The sequence below is a fragment of the Rhinatrema bivittatum genome, chromosome 2, assembly GCF_901001135.1.
Source record: "Rhinatrema bivittatum chromosome 2, aRhiBiv1.1, whole genome shotgun sequence".
Taxonomy (NCBI): domain Eukaryota; kingdom Metazoa; phylum Chordata; class Amphibia; order Gymnophiona; family Rhinatrematidae; genus Rhinatrema; species Rhinatrema bivittatum.
The window spans coordinates 51,255,226-51,273,977 of record NC_042616.1 but is presented as its reverse complement, the minus strand read 5'-3'; the positions used below and the strand labels follow the sequence as shown (position 1 = coordinate 51,273,977).

At 44.4% G+C, this 18,752-nt stretch overlaps 1 protein-coding gene across 1 annotated transcript in view; it reads left to right on the top strand.

The window, feature by feature from the left end:
* Positions 1 to 16,745: 16,745 nt before the first annotated feature.
* The window catches only part of LOC115083934 (zinc finger protein OZF-like), a 31,241-nt gene continuing 29,234 nt past the window's right edge, over positions 16,746 to 18,752 (top strand). Inside the window, exon 1 of the mRNA XM_029588062.1 lies at positions 16,746 to 17,018. The gene's annotated coding sequence lies outside the window, so the exon portion shown is untranslated. The remainder of the gene's footprint in view (positions 17,019 to 18,752) is intronic.

The window sequence follows — 18,752 nt, the reverse complement described above, 5'->3', positions numbered from 1 at the left end:
CGGTGTTCTAGTCCCAACAAGATGACGTCATGAGTGCTGAGAATACAGCCTGATCTTAATGCTCCCTTTTCATTGCAGAGGAAGGATTATCTGGGTGTCAGGAAGGCACACACACACACACACACACACACAGCCTGCCTTCTATAGAGCTCTTTTTTTTTTCCCCCTCCCAATAGCATGGGAGAAGAGATGATACAGAGTCACTTTTAAAGGCGGAGCCTGCTTTTGCCATAAAAGAAGTGACATGGGTTGGTGGCAGCCGGTTTATATAAACAGGCATCTGTACGTCTAGAGGATGTCAGAGAGCCAATGAGGAAGTAAACAAAAGCTGACTTGGCTAAGAGATAATATCCCACAGGTGGTCAGCTGGGATAGATCTACTTCTGCAGCTGGGATAGATCTTTGGCAGTGTGGACAGGAATAACCGGGCACACTAGGTGAGTCGATTTGGTCTTTAACTGCCGTTATCTGCTATGTTACCAGGTGAAAGTAGTATGCAGAAGCATCAGTTGCGGCTCCGTAGAGGGCTCACTGGAGAGACCTGGAGCAGCAGTGTCTCTTCGATTGTTCCCTTTAGTTTAATGAGAGGAATCCTTGCATGTAAAATAAACAGGACTGCTGAACTCCAGAGACAGTGCCCTAAAGGGAGGGGATGGGAGAGCAGAGGTCCACAGAGAAAATAAAAAGTGATTTCAGCGGCCTTTTTGAACTGCTTGGGGCCTAAGCAATCGCTTAGTCTGTGCAGGCCTACTGCCTAACCCCTTGCAAGATATGATTGACCTGCCACCCTTGTTTCAGAGAGAGAACCACGATCTTGCAAGTGAACAGTGGGACCTTCAGAGGAAGGAGTTGGACTGTAAGTAAGCTTAGAGGTGCAGGGACCTGTTTGCTACAGGAGACTTCCAGTTATCCTCCCACTTTACTTCATGATCCTAAGTTCAAGAAAAAGACAAAGTGTTCTCCTCAGAAATAGACTTTTATTTATCAGATATGGCAGGATTTAGCATTTAGAAGATAACAATTCCTGTCTCTAACATCCTGGCCACTAAGCACCAATTTACCCTAAGAAAGTTCTGTTCCATGGGTGGTTACAAACATGCCATAAACCTTAGCCTGCTTAATATATTAATACTTATGGCTAACTTACTTAACCCTGGTCCCAACTTCAGGCAATATCCCTCTGCTCACCTCTGAAGCAGCTCTGGCTGGAGGTCTGGAGAATGTGGTCAAGGGAGAAGGTTGGCTTCTGGGTCTGGTACTGGCAGAGCTGGCGGGCGGTCCGGGAAGGAGGCTTGCTTCTGGGCCTGGTTCTTGCCAGGCTGTCTGGGGCTTGCTCTCAGCGCCTCACTGTCTCAGACTCCATGTCACTCTCTGACCCTAAGCAGGGCGTCTCCTCCCTCCAGTCTCCTGGCCACACCTAGTCTTCTCCCTCTTCAATAGCAGGGGGTGCTGAGCTGCTTCGGGTTCGCTCCTCCAGTTTGCTCTTTTCACCCCCCCCCCCCATCTTATACTTTCCAGCTGATAAATATGCATAAGCTCATGCATAATCACGTGGTGGGTGGAGGGTCTTAGCCGCATTAGAGATTTCCCCCCCCTCCTCCCCATTTGCCAAGCTGTATGCCAGAATCAGTGTTTTCTCAGTCTCAGACTGCCTCCCCCTTCTTCCAAGGGTGGGGGTCCTTCTGATCTCTGGACTCCCTTGGCTGGTCCATGACTCTTCCTTATGAGCTTAAGTTGTTGCATTGTCCCTCTGCCTTGGTTTTATTTACACAGGAGCTTACAAACAGGCAGATCTTGATAGTATCCTTCAGTGCTGGTTTACAATTCTCATCTGGCCAAAGTTTCTTTTCTTTAGCTGTGACAGTGTTTTGTCCTGTGAGCATACTTCTTTGGCTATTATGATTCATATTTGGTGCTTTCAGTGGTAAAACATGGGATATCTCCCTACAGGACCAATCTACCAGAGGGGTGCTGTATAAATAATCGTATACTACAGGGTAAAGGACAGCAGATAAGGACCAATTGATCCATCCAGTCTGCTCTGCTATTCCTTTCTACACTGCGCGAGCTAAGAATATCTCCCAGTTGTCAGCTGAACATATTTGATCACTCTGCAGGATATCACTTTTCATGCAAGTCCATTTTGTCATCTTCCCTCTTTATGGACCTCTGCCATTCTGGGGGGCTGAGCATCCACATTGCCATGCTTAATCCAACACCCAAGCATCGTCCCCACAATCTCTTGTACCCAAGTTCTCAAGCCTGCTTTTGCCCCTGCACTTTGTTTCTATCCCACGCAAACTGAAATTCTTCCCAGTTGGTTACTGCCATCGCTGCCTGTGGCCATGCCAGGCGCCCATCATCACCTCAGCAAAGATGCATTTCCTCTGAGCGTCCCTTCTTCCAGCTTCATCTCATGAACTCTTTCTCCTTGAATTTCTTTGTATGGGAACACTTCACTCTCCTTTACTTTAGTGAAGCCTGCCAGATATCTGAATGCTTAAGTCGTAACTCCCTTTCTCTTTTTTTCTGCAGCCAAGTACATAGGCGGTGGTTTAAGCTTCTCTGTGTCATTTCTGTTGAAAGCCCTGAACTGTCTCCCATCTTCTCAAATGTCCTTACCAAAATGTACGGTCTCCAGAAGTGAACACAGCGATCCAGGTGGGGGGTGTCTCACAAGTGACCTATCCGAGGGCAGCGTTGGCCCCTTCTTTCTGCTGCTGATGCCTCTCCTTGTGATCTCGAGCATACCGGTAGCTTTCACTGTTGATTTATCACATTGACCGGCTTCTTTCGAGTCATCTGGGATATTTAATCCTAGATCTCATTCCGCTTTAATTACTGCCAGTTGTTGTCCTTCTAATTGATAGATAGCTAATGGATTTTTCTACCCCAGATATTATGATTTTTCACTTTTTTTTTTCTTTTGCAATGGAGCGCAGCTTCCAATTCCTTGGAGCATTTTCCAGTTTTGTTTTGTTTTTTTAATCCTGTTCCGGTTTTTCAACCCCTTCCATTGTACGTACCCTATTACAGATTTGTGTATCACCTGTAAATGAGCATATTTTAATGATAAATATATGATAAGAAAAAAATGTATCCATTGTATTTAGACAGCCATTTTTCTTGATATCTGCAACTGAAGATATTATTTGCAGACAGTTATCATGTATTACATCTGTATCTAGGTATATAAGGATCAATTTATGTTTATTATTCAATAAATATTGGTAATGACTTAAAATCTGATAGCATTACAAACCCTAATGATCAGGGTACCCTTAAAAAATATTTCTAGATTATTTTTAAACAGTTCCATGTACAGACTGATTAATAAAAATGTTTGTAAAAATATGCAAAACGAGACCAAAAAAGTGTTTTTTTCTCACTACTCCATGGGACATTCCCAAATCTTCATCCGAGCGTGCAGTGCCCTTTTTAGATTAACATGCGGGTGCTTTTAGATGGATAGTGAGAAGGCATTCGTGGTGGGGAAAGGTAGTGCGTACGCACAACGTTTTTCTTAAGGATTCACCATTTTATGCCTCTCGGCTGCCCACACAAAAGAGCAGGTGCAAAGCCTCTGAGCACTTTTAGCGTGTGTGCTTTAAGCCAGCTTTCATAGAGAGAAACTGCTCACCTGGGTAGCTTCTTTTTGACCATCCACGTAAGGTACGAGTGCTAAACGTGCTCTCAGGCTGTTTGACGTAGTCCCTCACTTATGACATTGTAAAGTTTTCAAATGTGGATGATCCAGCAGGTGGGTGGATAGAGAAAACCTCTTACTATGCCGCCTTACTACTATAATAATAATGTTTGGATTTGTAGCCTGTCTTTTCCAATGATGTTCAAAGCGGCTTGCAGCATTATTAGTAATTTAGGCACAATAAGGTCCTTCCCCGAAGAGCTTGCTATCTTGAGTGGGTACCTGAGGCACCGGGAGATAAAATGACTTACCTGAGGTGATAAAGAGTTTCAGTGGGAGGAAGCATTAAACTGGAAATCATTTTATTCAGCCAGTCTCGTGCATCTTGATACCTGCACGCTGTTTTACTTTCTGCAATAAGCCAGGGCTTAAATGACACCCCATTTCTGGTGCTGTAGCGCAATACTACCTCTGTGTAATGAGCACTGAAAATATATATAGTCACTTCTTTAGATATTCACCGTAAATAGAATATGTATTATCTGTCAAGCATGAGTTATTCTGTTATACGTGTTTTTAATGCTACATATTAATAAAGGAGAAATTTAGTCTTACCTGTTAATTTGCTTTCCTTGATCAGTCCAGGGTTTATGCCACACTGCCAGCAGATTGAGACAGAGAACACAGCTTTTTCAATGACATCACCACTGGTATTAGTATTGGTACAGCAAAATTGTTTGCCAGTATCCTTCTATCAAAATAACTAATTAGAAAAACTCCCTATAACCCTATGAACATTTTTTTTTTTTAAAGAAAACCAATAACTGAGGAATACTCCCCCAGAAATCCTTCCCTCTGTATTCTAGCAGGATAGAAGGGGAAGGGAAAGTAAAACAAATTAAACAGTTCAGATAAATCTCACTCTCCTTAAAAAAAGGAGCAGTAAGGAAGATGACATTTTTGCAAAACCCAAAGGCCTCAAATAAGGACAAGCGAAAAACTACAGCCACTGGTCTAGCAGGATTCAAGAAAAGGAGAATAACAGGTAAGACTAAATTTCTCCTTCCTGGTCATCCTGATAGACCTGTCCAGACATGTGGGAAGTACCCAAGCCCAGTTTAACAAGGGCAAGAGTAAGATTGGGCTGTCCTGAGAACACCTGTCCCAAAGGCTGCATCTGTTTTAGCATATACATCCACTCTGCTTAATGCTGGAATGCATAGATGACTAAGTGGCCACCTTACAAATATCTTCTGGAGTAACTGCAGTCGCCTCTGGTAAGAAGGAAACCTGAGTCCTTGTAGAATGAGCAAGAAGCAACTCTGGAACATATAGACCCTTTAGCAAGTACACCTCCTTGCCTCCTTGATCCAGTAGGTTAAAGACAAGTTTGAAGCTGCCTCTCCTTTGCGAGAACTGCCAAACACAGTCTATCAGTCTTCCTAAAGAAAATAGTTACCTTCAGATACCCGAGGAAGATTCAACAAATATCCCAGAAATGAAGAGAGATTCCTCTTTTACAAAAGCTGGAAGAGAGATTGTCTGGTTAAGATGAAAATGTGAGATGACCTTGCGCAAAAAAAGGATGGCACTGGGTAAAAGGAGATTGCAATCTGCTAAAGAAACTAAATAGGCATAAGGCCTGCAATTCCAAAATGCATCTGGCTGAACAAATGGCCACTGAAAATACTGCCTTTAGAGACAGATCCTTCAGAAAGATATGTCTAAAAGACTCAAAAGGAGGACTCACGAGCACAGTAATAACCAAATCAAGATCCCATTTGGGAACCAGGGACCGCCATCTGAACCCTTTAGGGAATTAAGGACTAATTCCTTCTCCCTTTGCAGGAAGATCAAGATAGTTAATATGTCTGCCCAGCAGGGTGATACAAAAGAGCTTTAGGGCAAGCCTCAAAGAGATACTGTACTCAAGTATATACTAAAGATGATAAGTTCCTACAGGCCTTTAGCAGGATAAAAATCACTGCTGCTGGATATCCCTTCGTACGCAAGCAAAACGTTTCAAGGGCCAAGCTGTGATTACTTGGGTGATAGCGGCTTGGAAACAGCCAGAGAAAGAAGAAGGCAGATTCTGGCTGTTCCTTAGGTGCAGTTTATTTACAGTGGAAAAACCAAAATCAAAACAATCAATGCAGCTCACCTTAACTTCAAGTAACACACATTCCTTAAACATAAGAACATAAGAACATGCCATACTGGGTCAGACCAAGGATCCATCAAGCCCAGCATCCTGTTTCCAACAGAGGCCAAATCAGGCCACAATAACCTGGCAAGTACCCAAACACTAAGAAGATCCCATGCTACTGTTGCAATTAATAGCAGGCCAATTCCCTAAGTAAATTTGATTAATAGCAGTTAATGGACTTCTCCAAGAACTTATCCAAACCTTTTTTAAATCCAGCTACACTAACTGCACTAACCACATCCTCTGGCAACAAATTCCAGAGCTTTATTGTACATTGAGTGAAAAATAACTTTCTCCGATTAGTCTTAAATGTGCTACTTGCTAACTTCATGGAGTGACCCCTAGTCCTTCTATTATCTGAAATTGCAAATAACCAATTCACATCTACTGGTTCAAGACCTCTCATGATTTTAAAGACCTCAATCATATTCCCCCTCAGCCGTCTCTTCTCCAAGCTGAACAGCCCTACCTCTTCGGCATTTTCTCATAGGGGAGCTGTACCATTCCCCTTATCATTTTGGTTGCCCTTCTCTGTATCTTCTCCATCGCAACTATATCTTTTTTGAGATGCGGCGACCAGAATTGTACACAGTATTCAAGAGGTATTATGACATTTTCCGTTTTGATAACCATTCCTGTCCAACCGATTCCCTCACAGGTTTCTTGCTTCGGATATATTTAAAAAAAATTTTATTATGAGTTTTTGCCTCTATAGCCAACTTCATTTCAAATTCTCTCTTTCCCTGTCTTATCAATGTTTTACACTTAACTTGAAAATGCTTATGCTTTTTCCTATTTTCTTTAGATGGATCCTTCTTCCAATTTTTGAAGGATGTTTTTTTTGCTAAAATAGCCTCTTTCACCTCACCTTTTAACCATGCTGGTAATCGTTTTGCCTTCCTTCCACCTTTCTTAACGCATGGAGTACATCTGAACTGCGCGTCTAGGATTGTATTTTTAAACAGTGTCCATGCCTGTTGAACACTTTTAATCTTTGCAGCTACATCTTTCAGTTTTTTTCTTACTATTTTCCTCATTTTATCAAAGTTTCCCTTTTGATTATTTAGTGTTAGAGTTGTAGATTTACTTATTGTCCCCCTTCCAGTTATTAGTTTAAATTTGATCATGTTATGATCACTGTTGCCAAGTGGCCCCACCACCGTTACCTCTCTCACCAAATCCTGCTTTCCACTTAGAATTAAATCTAAAATTGCTCCCTCTCTTGTTGGTTCCTGAACCAATTGCTCCATGAAGCAGTCATTTATTACATCCAGGAACTTTATGTCTCTAGCAAGTCCTGATGTTATATTTACCCAGTCAATATTGGGGTAATTGAAATCTCCCATTATTACTGCACTGGCAAATTGGTTAGCTTCCCTGATTTCTCTTAGCATTTTATCTATCTGAACATTTTGTCCAGGTGGATGGTAGTATACTCCTATCACTATACTCTTATCCAACACACATGGGATTTCTATTCATATAGATTCTACTGAGCATTTAGTCTCTTGTATGTTGGACTCTATACCCTCCCAGACATAAAGTGCCACACCCCCACCTAGTTGATCCTCCCTATCATTGTGATATAATTTGTACCCTGATATATCTCTGTCCCATTGGTTATCCTCCTTCCACTAGGTCTCTGTGATGCCAATTATGTCAATCTCATCATTTACTGCTATACACTCCGGGCGGATTTACGCGCGCAGGGCCCGCGCGCCTATTTTGCATAGGCCGCCAGCGCGCGCAGAGCCCCGGGACGCGCGTATGTGCCGGGGTTTTTTAAAAGGGGCGTGTCGGGGCGTGGTCGAATGATGCGGCGTTTCGGGGGTGTGACGTGGCGTTTTAGGGGCAGTGATGCGGGCGTGGTTTCGGCCCGGGGGCGTGGCCGCGGCCTCCGGACCAGCCCCCGGGACCGGAACACGGAGCAGGGCAGCCGGCCGACGCGCGCAGATTTACGTCTGCTTTTCGCAGGCGTAAATCGTGGAATAAAGGTAAGGGGGGGTTTAGATAGGGCCGGGGGGGTGGGTTAGGTAGGGGAAGGGAGGGGAAGGTGGGGGGAGGGCGAAGGAAAGTTCTCTCCGAGGCCGCTCCGAAATCGGAGCGGCCTTGGAGGGAACAGGCAGCGCGCGCTGGGCTCGGCGCGCGCAGGTTGCACAAACGTGCACCCCCTTGCCCACGCCGACCCCGGATTTTATAAGATACGCGCGGCTACGCGCGTATCTTATAAAATCCAGCGTACTTTTGTTTGCGCCAGGTGCGCAAACAAAAGTACGTGATCGCACAATTTTTTTAAATCTACCCTTTAGATATTTGGATACCTAAGGTTCCGGCAGAATTGAACAAGAGGCACTGTGCCCCTGTGGTTGATCGTGTTCAGAAAGATTTAAGGGCATGGGACGATCGTTTTCTCTCATGGGCTGGGAGAATTAATGCCCTAAAGATAGATATTCTTCCGAGATTGATATACCTATTTCAGCATGTACCAATACTGTTTACCTGGGGGAGGAGGGGGAAGTTCTCTTCTTTGTAGGGGATGCTCGTTACATTTATTTGGAATAATAAACAAGCCTGGATTAGGCTGCGGATGGTTTGGAGGCCCAAGGAGGCGGGTGGTATGGCTTTGCCATTCCTGCAGGGGTATTATTGGTTGGATGGCCTCATGGGTGCCATGGTGTGGCTTCATCGAGATCGGGTAACACCTTGGTACTCCATAGAAGCTCAGCTTGTGCGAGAACTGGATTTAGCAATGTTACTGCTGCAGCTGGATGTGCTTCAGGGTGTGCGAAGAGCTGGATGCTCAAGACCTTATGTATCACACAGACTTAGGATTTGGAAGGCCATGTGTAAATCTTTAGTCTCACTAAACAGCCCTTGTCGGGAGTTGTGTCTGTACGGCGTAATGCACGATTGGTGTCCACTGTGTTACATAGGGAGGCGACCAAGTGGTGGAGATCTGGGTTAAAAGTTTTAGGGCAACTCTGGGAGGAGGAAAATGCCCAGATGAAATCGTTACCGGACCTCAGAGATGAATATGGGATAGCAGAAGAGTCCAAACCTTTCTATCAATGGCTGGTGGAGGAGTATCAGAGAAAGGGATGAGAACAAAAGGCTCTTAATCCAGTGGAGAAAGTAATTGTGCGGGAGGAGATGCCTAGGCGAGGAATCTCCAGATTTTATAAGGCAGTATTAGTAAGTCAGATGGAGCAGCATCCCCTCTCAATATAACGGAACATTGCAATACAGATTTGCAAACAGATTTTAGTTATATGGAAAAAGGCGCATCGAGTACCTATGTGCAGTCGCTGAGTGGAGCTGATGGTTTAAGTTGCTTGACAGAGCATATACAATAGGTACCCAGTTTATTATGCTAAATTTACAACTGCTGTTTCAAATCTAAGCTGGAGGGGGTGTGGACAAGTGGGTACTTGCCTGCATGTGTGGTGGGAGTCTCCATTGGTGGGGGGGCTTTTGGGAACAGATTAGGAGGGAGACAAGTGACATTTTGAATATGGAATTAGGGTTGTCCCCCTTGCTCTGCTTACTGTGGCAGTGGGGGCGTAATAATCTTGGTAACGCGAGGAGGACCCTGGTGGATCACTTGATGACATGTGAGAAGGTTCACCATAGCTTCTGTCTGGAAATCAACCCCTACTTTTAGCCTGCGGGCGAAGGCGGGTGTTTGAAATAGCTCTGGTTGAAAAATTAACCTGCATGCTCCATAGGCGACCAAATATATATGATGAGGTGTGGGTGTCTTTTTGGAAGAATTGGGAGGAGCAGAGTAGGCAATCAGGTATCAAACGGGGGACCGATTTCTTTGTAACTGGAATGAAATGGCTTTGATAATATAGGAGGATATGTGTATTGAAATAGCGGGGCAGGTGGGAGTGCCTATCTCTCGGTTTTTGAAGACTATTCTTGAAATCAGGAGGTCTTGGCATGGTATTAAAATGTATTTGTACATTGTGTCTCGAATGATACTGGATATCTGCCGTAATGGATGGGGACAGGGGCAGATGTCTCTCCTACACACACGTTTGTGATCGTGATTGTGAATGTTGGAAAAATTAAACAGTTTATTAAATATGCATTGCTTGCACGGCCCAGATACTCACGTATATATGGGCCTTTTATCGTGAGCAATGCTTTTAAAATTCACCCCTAAGCTTTCAAAATGATCCTGTGAAAACTACCAGCGCAAAGTTACACCTGCTATTTTGTGTGGGGAACGTTTGGGGGGTTTTTGGGTAGGATTGGGGGGAAAACTTACGCACATATTTTTCTAAAGGCCTATTTCTGGCAGGTAAAGCACTATTTGTTTTTCCCGCAGTCGTCCCTTTGAAAATTACCCTTCTGATGGAAAAGAAGAATGTAAATAACCAAAATGATAAATACAACCAAACCGGAAGAGGCTGATCTTGGTTTGCTGCTTTCCACGCATGGGGATGTACTTCTGGGTTTTCCTAAAAAGTAGGAACTACATCTCCATGCATGCACCAGGGCAAAACCAGGAGCAGATCAGCCCGGCTGGGGTTGAATTTAGGCGAGATGGGCAACCCTAACCACCGCTCGGTGCAGGTTGGCTTTGCGCTTTCCTTTTTTTTTTTGGCCCTCTGCTGTTAGATGAATGTGTACGGTGCGGCAATTAAACCAAGTCTAACCCCCTCTCCCCCTGCCCCCTTTCTTTTACCATCCGTCTCCCCCATCCCTGTTCTTACCACTGCCCTCTCGATCTGTCCCAGGAATGTTTACATTCTGTCGTGGCTGCGATTACTGCCACCTCTGCCGGTGGCTATTCCAGGCATCCCCCACCCTCACAGTAAAGCAGTATTCCCTCTTTATCTCCCATCTAACTTCCTATGGTCTTTTGAATTACTTTTTTTTTTTTTTCCTGTGGAAACAAAATAATGTGGATTCCTGTGTTAGTCCACTTGAATGCACGGAAGTAAAGATCAACCAAAAAAACATAAAGTGATACCTTTATATTGGACTGACTTAATACATTTATTGACTAACTTTCGGGAGCTATATTCCTTTTATTGAATCATTGTGTTTTGATCTTCCTCTTCTCACTTGTATAACTAAAGAAGGATGCATCCCTTGTCTTTACTGACTGGACGCTTGGTGCCTCTTTGTCAGTCGCTCTTCACGTCTCCCTTTCTTTCTCCTGGTAATTGTCCGTGCGTCCTCCTCCTGTGTTTGGTTTGTATTTCACAACCATTATTCTTTTCGCTTTTATTTTCTTCTCTGCTTCCTTGGTGAACCACGGTGGTCTCTTCGTCGATTTTCCCCTTGCTAAAGCGTTTCCGCACGAGGATTTGTTGCCATTTCAATGTGCCTTTTGGTCGCTGTCCACAGTTCCCCTGGACCTCTTAGATCCCCCCACTAATCCTGACGAGGCTTCCGTAACATAGTCATTCATTTTCTTAAATTCTGAGGTCTAGCACCCTCATTCTACTATGGTTTGGCTCTGATCCCACTGCACAGTGTGGTAATCACTGGACTCCAAGTTATCCCAACCCCGTAGCCTGAGTGATATCGACTCCATTTGTCGGTACCAGGCGTTGAAATGGAACAGGGCACTGCAAAGAAAAGCTAAAGGAACACAAAAAGTACTCGTTGGATGAAAGAAAGAATAGGGAGGGAGGGACAGGATAGAAACATTCAAATATCTAGCAAGCTTCAAAAAAAATTACAAGGTGGCGTTTTCTACAGAAATAAAAGCGAGCACAAAAAAAAAAAAAAACAAGACAAAATCTTAATACTGGACTAACTTTATATAGTTCTTGATTAGCTTTTGGAAGTTCTAGTTCCTTCATCAGATCGAAACAGAATGACTTGATAATAGGAATATAGCTCCCGAAAGTTAGTTAATAAATGTATTAAGAATCAAAGGAGAGGAGGATTAGAAGGAAGCAGATATCTTAAACAAAAACTTCTGCTTAATATTCAAATGAGGAGAGGGTGAGGGACCCATGGTAAAAGGCAAGGACATAGGGGGCTGTGGCACGAACGGGCCTCTGTTTGCTGAGCAAGAAGTACTCAATATCCTGTGACAACTAAAGGCCAACAAGGCTATGGGGGCTGATGAGGCACATGCCCCAACAGTGCAGGAACTGTGTACCCCTTGCAGCTTTGTTCAACTTATCACTTAACAGGAGTGATTCCAAGAGGCTGGAGAAGAGCAGGCGCAGTGGTGCTCGATAAGGGTGGGGAATAAGGAGGAAGCAGAAAACTACAGACCTGGCAGTTTTAAAGGCAGTGGTGAGCAAAGAAACTGAGGCACTATTGAAATCAGATGGAGGAAATCAAGGAGATTGCCTTGAGGTTCTGTCTACCCCTTGTGCTGCTGTTGTTGCCCCACACCCAACATCTGCCATCCCTCGATAGCACCTGCAGGCCACGAGCAGGGAAGACTGGTGAGCAAGCTAGTCACTCGGGGAGTTGGGAGACAAAAAAAATATAAGCAGGGTGAGAGTAACAGATCAGCAGGGTGCCAAGGAAATCAATACCAAGCCCAGTCCTCTTCAGTGCCTTTATGAGTGACGTCTGGGAAGGCTTAGAAGGGAAAATGTGTCTGTTTGTAGATCTGACAGTCGTGGGTTATCTCATGTGTTTGAATATAATATCAAAATTTTAAGAGAAGATTTGTGATGCAGAAGTCCAAGGGCCAACTTCCTTCTTGGGGGTAAAAAACTGGCAAACAAGAAAGAGACCTAGGGGGGTCAGCATCTCTGATGACCTCAGAGAAGCCACTCGGTGTGACAAAGCAATCTGGAAAGATAATACCATATTCGAGTGAATAAAAAAGAGGCATCACTTGTACACAGAAGTAATATTACCTCTCTACAGGACTCTAGTGAGAAGCCGACTTGAGTACTTTGTTCAGTTCTGGAGGCTACATTTACAAAGACATTGACAAGGGAGAGGCAATTCAAAGGAAGGCCACCAAAATGATGCATGGTCAGCACTTTAAGACAAATGTAGACTGAAGAAGCTAAAGACCTTCTCTAGAAAAATGAAGGGAAAGCGGGGGATATGATACAAACATTCAATTATTTATCAGCCTCAGATAAAGTACAAGAAGGCAGCATTTTCTGTAGACTGAAAAGCTCAAGGTCAAGGGGTTGTCATGTGAAGCTGGAATATGGCCAACAAAACAAGTCTTATATTTTCCTCAAGTATGTATATATGATATAGCAGAGCAGCAGAAAGCAATATCCATAGTGGAGTTTAACCAGAGGGAATCCCATTGCTGGGATAATTGGAAACTACAAATTCAATTTCAATTCCAACACAAATCCCGTTTCACTGGAAACAGCTGCTTCAGGGAGAAAGTGGAAGGTTCATCCAAAGACTAAGGCCATAGCTGTAAACACAGACATAAAGAAAAATCTGATATTTAAAAATATATTGCAGAAACCTTTAAAAAAATAAATTCAAATATCCACAAAAGCATCAGAGAAAACCTATTATAATGAATTCATATAATTAATTCATAAAATCGAAGTTTTTCACATGATAATTGCTATGATCTTTCTGTTACGTTTGGCAGTTTGTGGGACAGCCCTGCGAGCCACCGCACTCACCCCGACACCACTGACAGGCACCAACATCTTCGTGGCAGGAACGCCGCCAAGGACAGCTGCCGCCCACGCCACCTCCATCCAGGCTTCCTCTAAGGTGCATGCGTGCCTGACGTGCCAACTCATAAAGGAGCCGCAGCAGGAAAGTCCCTGCAGTGCCCTTTGATGACATCAGCTGCCCTTCCCTACTTAAAGCTGGCCTGGACACATCTCTAACGCCTCAGCAGCAGGTCCCCTGGGGTGCCTTGTGTCCCAGTGCATGTTGCTATTCCTGCATCTTGTTCCTGGTCAGTGCCTCATTCCTGCCCTGCCCTGCTCTAGCTTTATCCATGCTTAGCTGTTGTCTTGGTCTCTTTCCCCTTCAGCTTGACTGCCTGGATTCTGACCCTAGCTTGGACCCTGACCTTCCTTGATTGCCAGCTGGACCCAACCTTCTGCTTTGGACCTGACCCAGCCTCAGCTGCCGCTTGTTGTATGTCTCTGCTATCTGCAGCGGTGGACTCACGATGTCAGACCGGCCCGGGTATTCACCGCCCAGGCCGGCCCAAGACACGTCACATGGTCTGCCAAGCGTGGCTCTGACACGGCCGCTCATGGCAGACCATGTGACTGGAACGATCGGCCCACCGGGGGATGCCTGATCCCCCGATAGGCCAATCCGCTCCTGGCTGCCTGCTTCGACCTCTGGCGTGTCATCCGTCTCTGCTATCTGCTGCCAGTCCTGACCCTCGCCTGGCCTTGGACTCTCGCTCTTGGACTGCCCTAGAGACCCACTTAAGACCTGCCAGAACCAAAGGCCTCAGCCTGTGGGGGAGGTGGCTGGTATAGGTGAAGCTCCAGCCAGTCCGCCCACAGGGCTTCTCTGCCAGCTGTCGGTGTGGGCCTAGTGGGTTTGCTCACTAGGCACTGGCAGTGCCAACTACACCACAGCACCAAGGGTCGGCTCCTCCCATGAGTTTTACACTTTCAAGATATATTCGTGCTAAAGAAATCTCTGGCTGATAGGATGAACGCATCATCGAGTTCTTTCACAGGATCCTTCCATTTTAATAGCCGCAAATACTAAAACATGTCTGCAGTAGGTTCATCTGGAAACAGACTCCATAGATTTACAATAAGAGCAGCTAGATAGTCAAATGATACTTGACCTTCATTTAAAAATACCAGTGCTCAATCCCAAAGAAAAAACATCAGCCAATCAATTTAGCCATTTATAATCTAAAGCACTTCGTATCCAAAGATGGCTCATTATTAGCACAGTCAAATCAAGTATATATCCACGTGCTTTGAAAGATCACTTTGTTGATGCACTAGTTCATTAACTCATACACTTCTCTTGTTTATGCCCCCCAACAGTGTTCACTATTACCTGTTTATCCCAACTTAACTCCATTTATTTTTAGCTATTTTTATACTTTTATTCTCGTTAGTTGACGAGTTATTGTTGTCCATTTTATACTTTTATACTTTTATATTGTTATATTTCTATATTTATTATTTACGTTCTTATGTTTTGAAATACTGTTTAATGTAACGCCTTATCCGCGACAGTTTTGTTTTATGGAAATCGACCTGATTTGATATTTGTATCGAGAACGTCGGTATATAAAAATCCTAAATAAATAAATAAATAAATATCAAAGAGATGCTAGCCATGCAGTATCCTGACTGAGTTTGTTAGGAGACAAATATAAAAATCCAAAATTGTTCTCTATTCTGTAAAAACATAGTTAACTCCTCTCCTTTCTTGAGATTGAATCTCGTCTGACATGAAATTGCAGATCTTCCAGTAGGTGCAATTGCTTTGATATATACTTGATGAAAGGATGTAGTTCCCAAAAGATAGTCAAGAAATATATTAAATTAGTTCAGTAAAAATGTATCACCTTATGTATCTTCTTTACTGGCCTTTATTTCCATGTTCTGAAGTGGCTAACATGGCAACCACATTTTATCCTAGATTATATGCATAATTTCCCCTCTTCCTTTGCAGTATGACTTGTAATATCCCCTGGTTCTTTTTCTTTAGGATACAATTAACGTTCTCTCTGTGCTAACTGCATGGTTGCAAGTTACCTGCAATAAAACTAGCCTACCTCCTGTTTGTTGTTGGTTTTTTTTCCCATTAACTCCCACCTAACGCTAAGTGGGCCATGCAGTCTTGTTTGATAAGAAAAAAGGTGTAGAGATGGCAACACTTGAGAAGATCGAGAAAGAATTGGACTGGAACAACAGGAGGGTCATAATTGCCCTCAGCGCTTAATCTTCCTAAACAGTTACTGCTTCTCTCTGACACCTGACCCTCTCTGGTTTATCAGGTTCCTCTGGAATTTTTCAGTGGCTAAATTCAGTGACCTTAGATGAAAACTGCAGGCTTGACATAGGTCGTGGATAGAGTTGACTAGTATATAGGGTCCCCGCCCCCTCCCCTTCCCCGATTGCATCATCTGTGGTCTGGTTGGCAGGGGTCCAAGGCTGATTGGTTTTATATCACATCAAAAGACACAGAAATACGCTTAGTCAAAGGAAGATGCTGAAAATTCATACGTCTTTACCGAACGGGAAGCTCCATCTTGAATAAATAGGTGGCCATATTATTCCATAGCAATTGGCACAAGCTCAGACTGGCTGGCCTATTTCACTCCATTGCATGCCCTGAAACTGTGGTTTGAATTTCCTTAAGAAAAAAAAAAAAAAGAAGAAAGCAGCACTACGTCTCCCAGCATGCAGTGGTAAAACCAGGATTGAATCAGCCTGTCCTTTTTGACATGAAGCTGTACGGTTGAATTGTTGAATCTAGGGCTATAAAACTTCCTGGAGCTACTGTGCTTTGGGTGCTTTTGGCCCTTTTTTTTTTTTTTGAAGCCTTCCTGTTTTCTATTTGTGATCTAAGAAGGAGCTTTCCTTTTCTTTTATAGTGGAAATCTATCTAATTAGTTTGCCCCGCCTATTAGAAAAAGCCGAAGCATATAGGACATAACAAAGAAAATACGAGGGCAGAGACCGCAAGGCCCATGATCCCGCCCATCCAGTTTCCTCACTTAGCGTATTGCATTTATACATAAGGTAATCCTATAGCTCCATGTAGAGAGATTCGGACTAATCGAATCTATGTACATGGAGATATAATTCTCAGTTTCCTAGCAAAAAATGGACCCACGTCTATGTAGCGGGGGGTTAAAACCGGGTCAAATCAAGTTTGTCGCCTTTGACGGGGCCCTAGGGTCACCCCGTAGATAGGCAATTACATCTGTAGGCTCTGCAGCGAGGGCTGATAGATTGTTAGGGAATCCATTGCAGCAAACCCCTCGTTCGAATCAAGGACTACAATTCCCAGTGATGCTTTGCGAGGGCCCATGAGAGCGTGTGCAGTGACCCAACGCAGTGGGGGGGGGAAAGGGGAGTGCGCTGGGCTCTGCAGCTCCAGCCTGTCTGCAGCCCTTTCGCCCTCCCCCATTACCCAGCGCTCTTTGCACACACAGCCATTAGCAGAGGTGCCGGACGGAGGAAGGGCTCGGGAACCCCTGCACTGGATCCCGGGAAAACCTGCCTGTCTCCCTCCTTCATTGTCTGACAGGTTAGAAGTGGTAGGGGGCCCAGTCCCTCATTGTGCATGATCGCAGGCGGAGAGGAGAGTTGGGGGGTGGGGGTAAGCATGGGAGTGCAGCTGCACGGTGTTACTGCACGTAGGCTGGCTGGAAAGGGTTTGGATTAAATCCCCGGCTCAAGCTGTAGCCGAGTCTGGGTGGGAGCTCTCATTTTACACTAAGAGCCTCCCCAGACTCTTGCAGGCTGTGCAAATATTCTGCTATGATTTTATCAGTCTTTGGGATTTTTGTCTTTTATAAGGGATAAAATCTCTAAGGGTTTACTAGGAGCTTTGTATAAATGCTGGAGTCAATTTTTTAAGATCCTGGTGAAGGATTAAAGCTTGGCAAACCAGAGAATGGTGTGAGCCTGCTGAGGGAGGGGCAAACAGTTATGAGACTGGGGGCTGCTGTCAGTCTGTCGGCCATGGCTGTGCTCCTGTTTCATCTATTAAAAGGGTCTTAAAACCTTAGCCCAGACTCTTGCAGCATAAACTCAAATCAACTAATCTGCTGCTGTGCATGAGCTGATAGACACTGCTCTAGGGCTCTCCGAGCTGGGCTGAATGTGATACAGCCCCAGGTAGTTTTTGGCAGCAAATGCAGAGTATTATTCTGACATGAAAGAATGTGGTGCTTAACTGATTGCTGTTCCATAGTCCTGCACTGTCAGTATCTCAGGTTGCTGAGAGGCCAACATTGAAGTTACTTTTCAATCCCTGGTGTCACTGTCACAGGCAGGCAACTTCTTTATCATCCTGCTAGACCAGTCGTTGCATATGGGATTTCCCTCCTTCACAGCTGAGGGAGACAGAGGACATACTTCTTTTAATGTCCTCACTCTGGGGTATAAAGGAGGTGTGGTCCTAGTCCAATACCAGTAATTTCTGTCTCTAGTAACTGCAGACATGAAGAGGATGTTAAACTCCCAGAGTCAGGGTGCAGCACTGGCCTGGTTGAATCCTTGTTGCTCCTGTGACAACAGGTTATAGGGATTGATTCTCCCAGGGCCTGACCTGGTCAAGCTCCTAGAAGGTTATCCCAGTACCCTTAGGGATCTGTGGAGCCTCCAGAGAGTAATGGCTATCCCAGAAACCTTTTGGGCCTGTGAAGCCTCCAGAGAGCATTGGCTACCCCAGGACCCTGAGAAGGGTCTGTGGAGCCTCTGGAGAGCAGTTCCTGGATCCTCAGGAACCTGGCAACCCCTTGATTAAAAAAAAATAAAAATTAAAAGCTGCAGATTGTTTCTCTGGGACCGATGAAATAAAACAGCACTAATCCTACCATGAGTTTTTACTCATGTTTTATAGGAACATAGAAACATATAAATTGACGGCAGAAAAGGACCAGTTGTCCATCCAGTCTGCCCAGCAAGCACTTTATGTCCGGGGGGTATAGAGTCCAAAAGAGAGATCATACAAGAGACTAAATGCTCAGTAGAATCTATATGGCTAGAAATCCTATGTGTGTTGGGTAAAAGAATAGTGATAGGAGTATACGACCGTCCACCTGGACAACAGTCAGACAGATGATGAAATGCTAAGAGAAATCGGGGAAGCAAACCAATTTGGCAGTGCAATAATAATGGGAGATTTCAATTACCCCAATACTGACTGGGTAAATATAACATCAGGACTTGCTAGAGACATAATGTTCCTGGATGTAATAAATGACTGCTTCATGGAGCAATTGGTTCAGGAACCAACAAGAGAGGGAGCTATTTT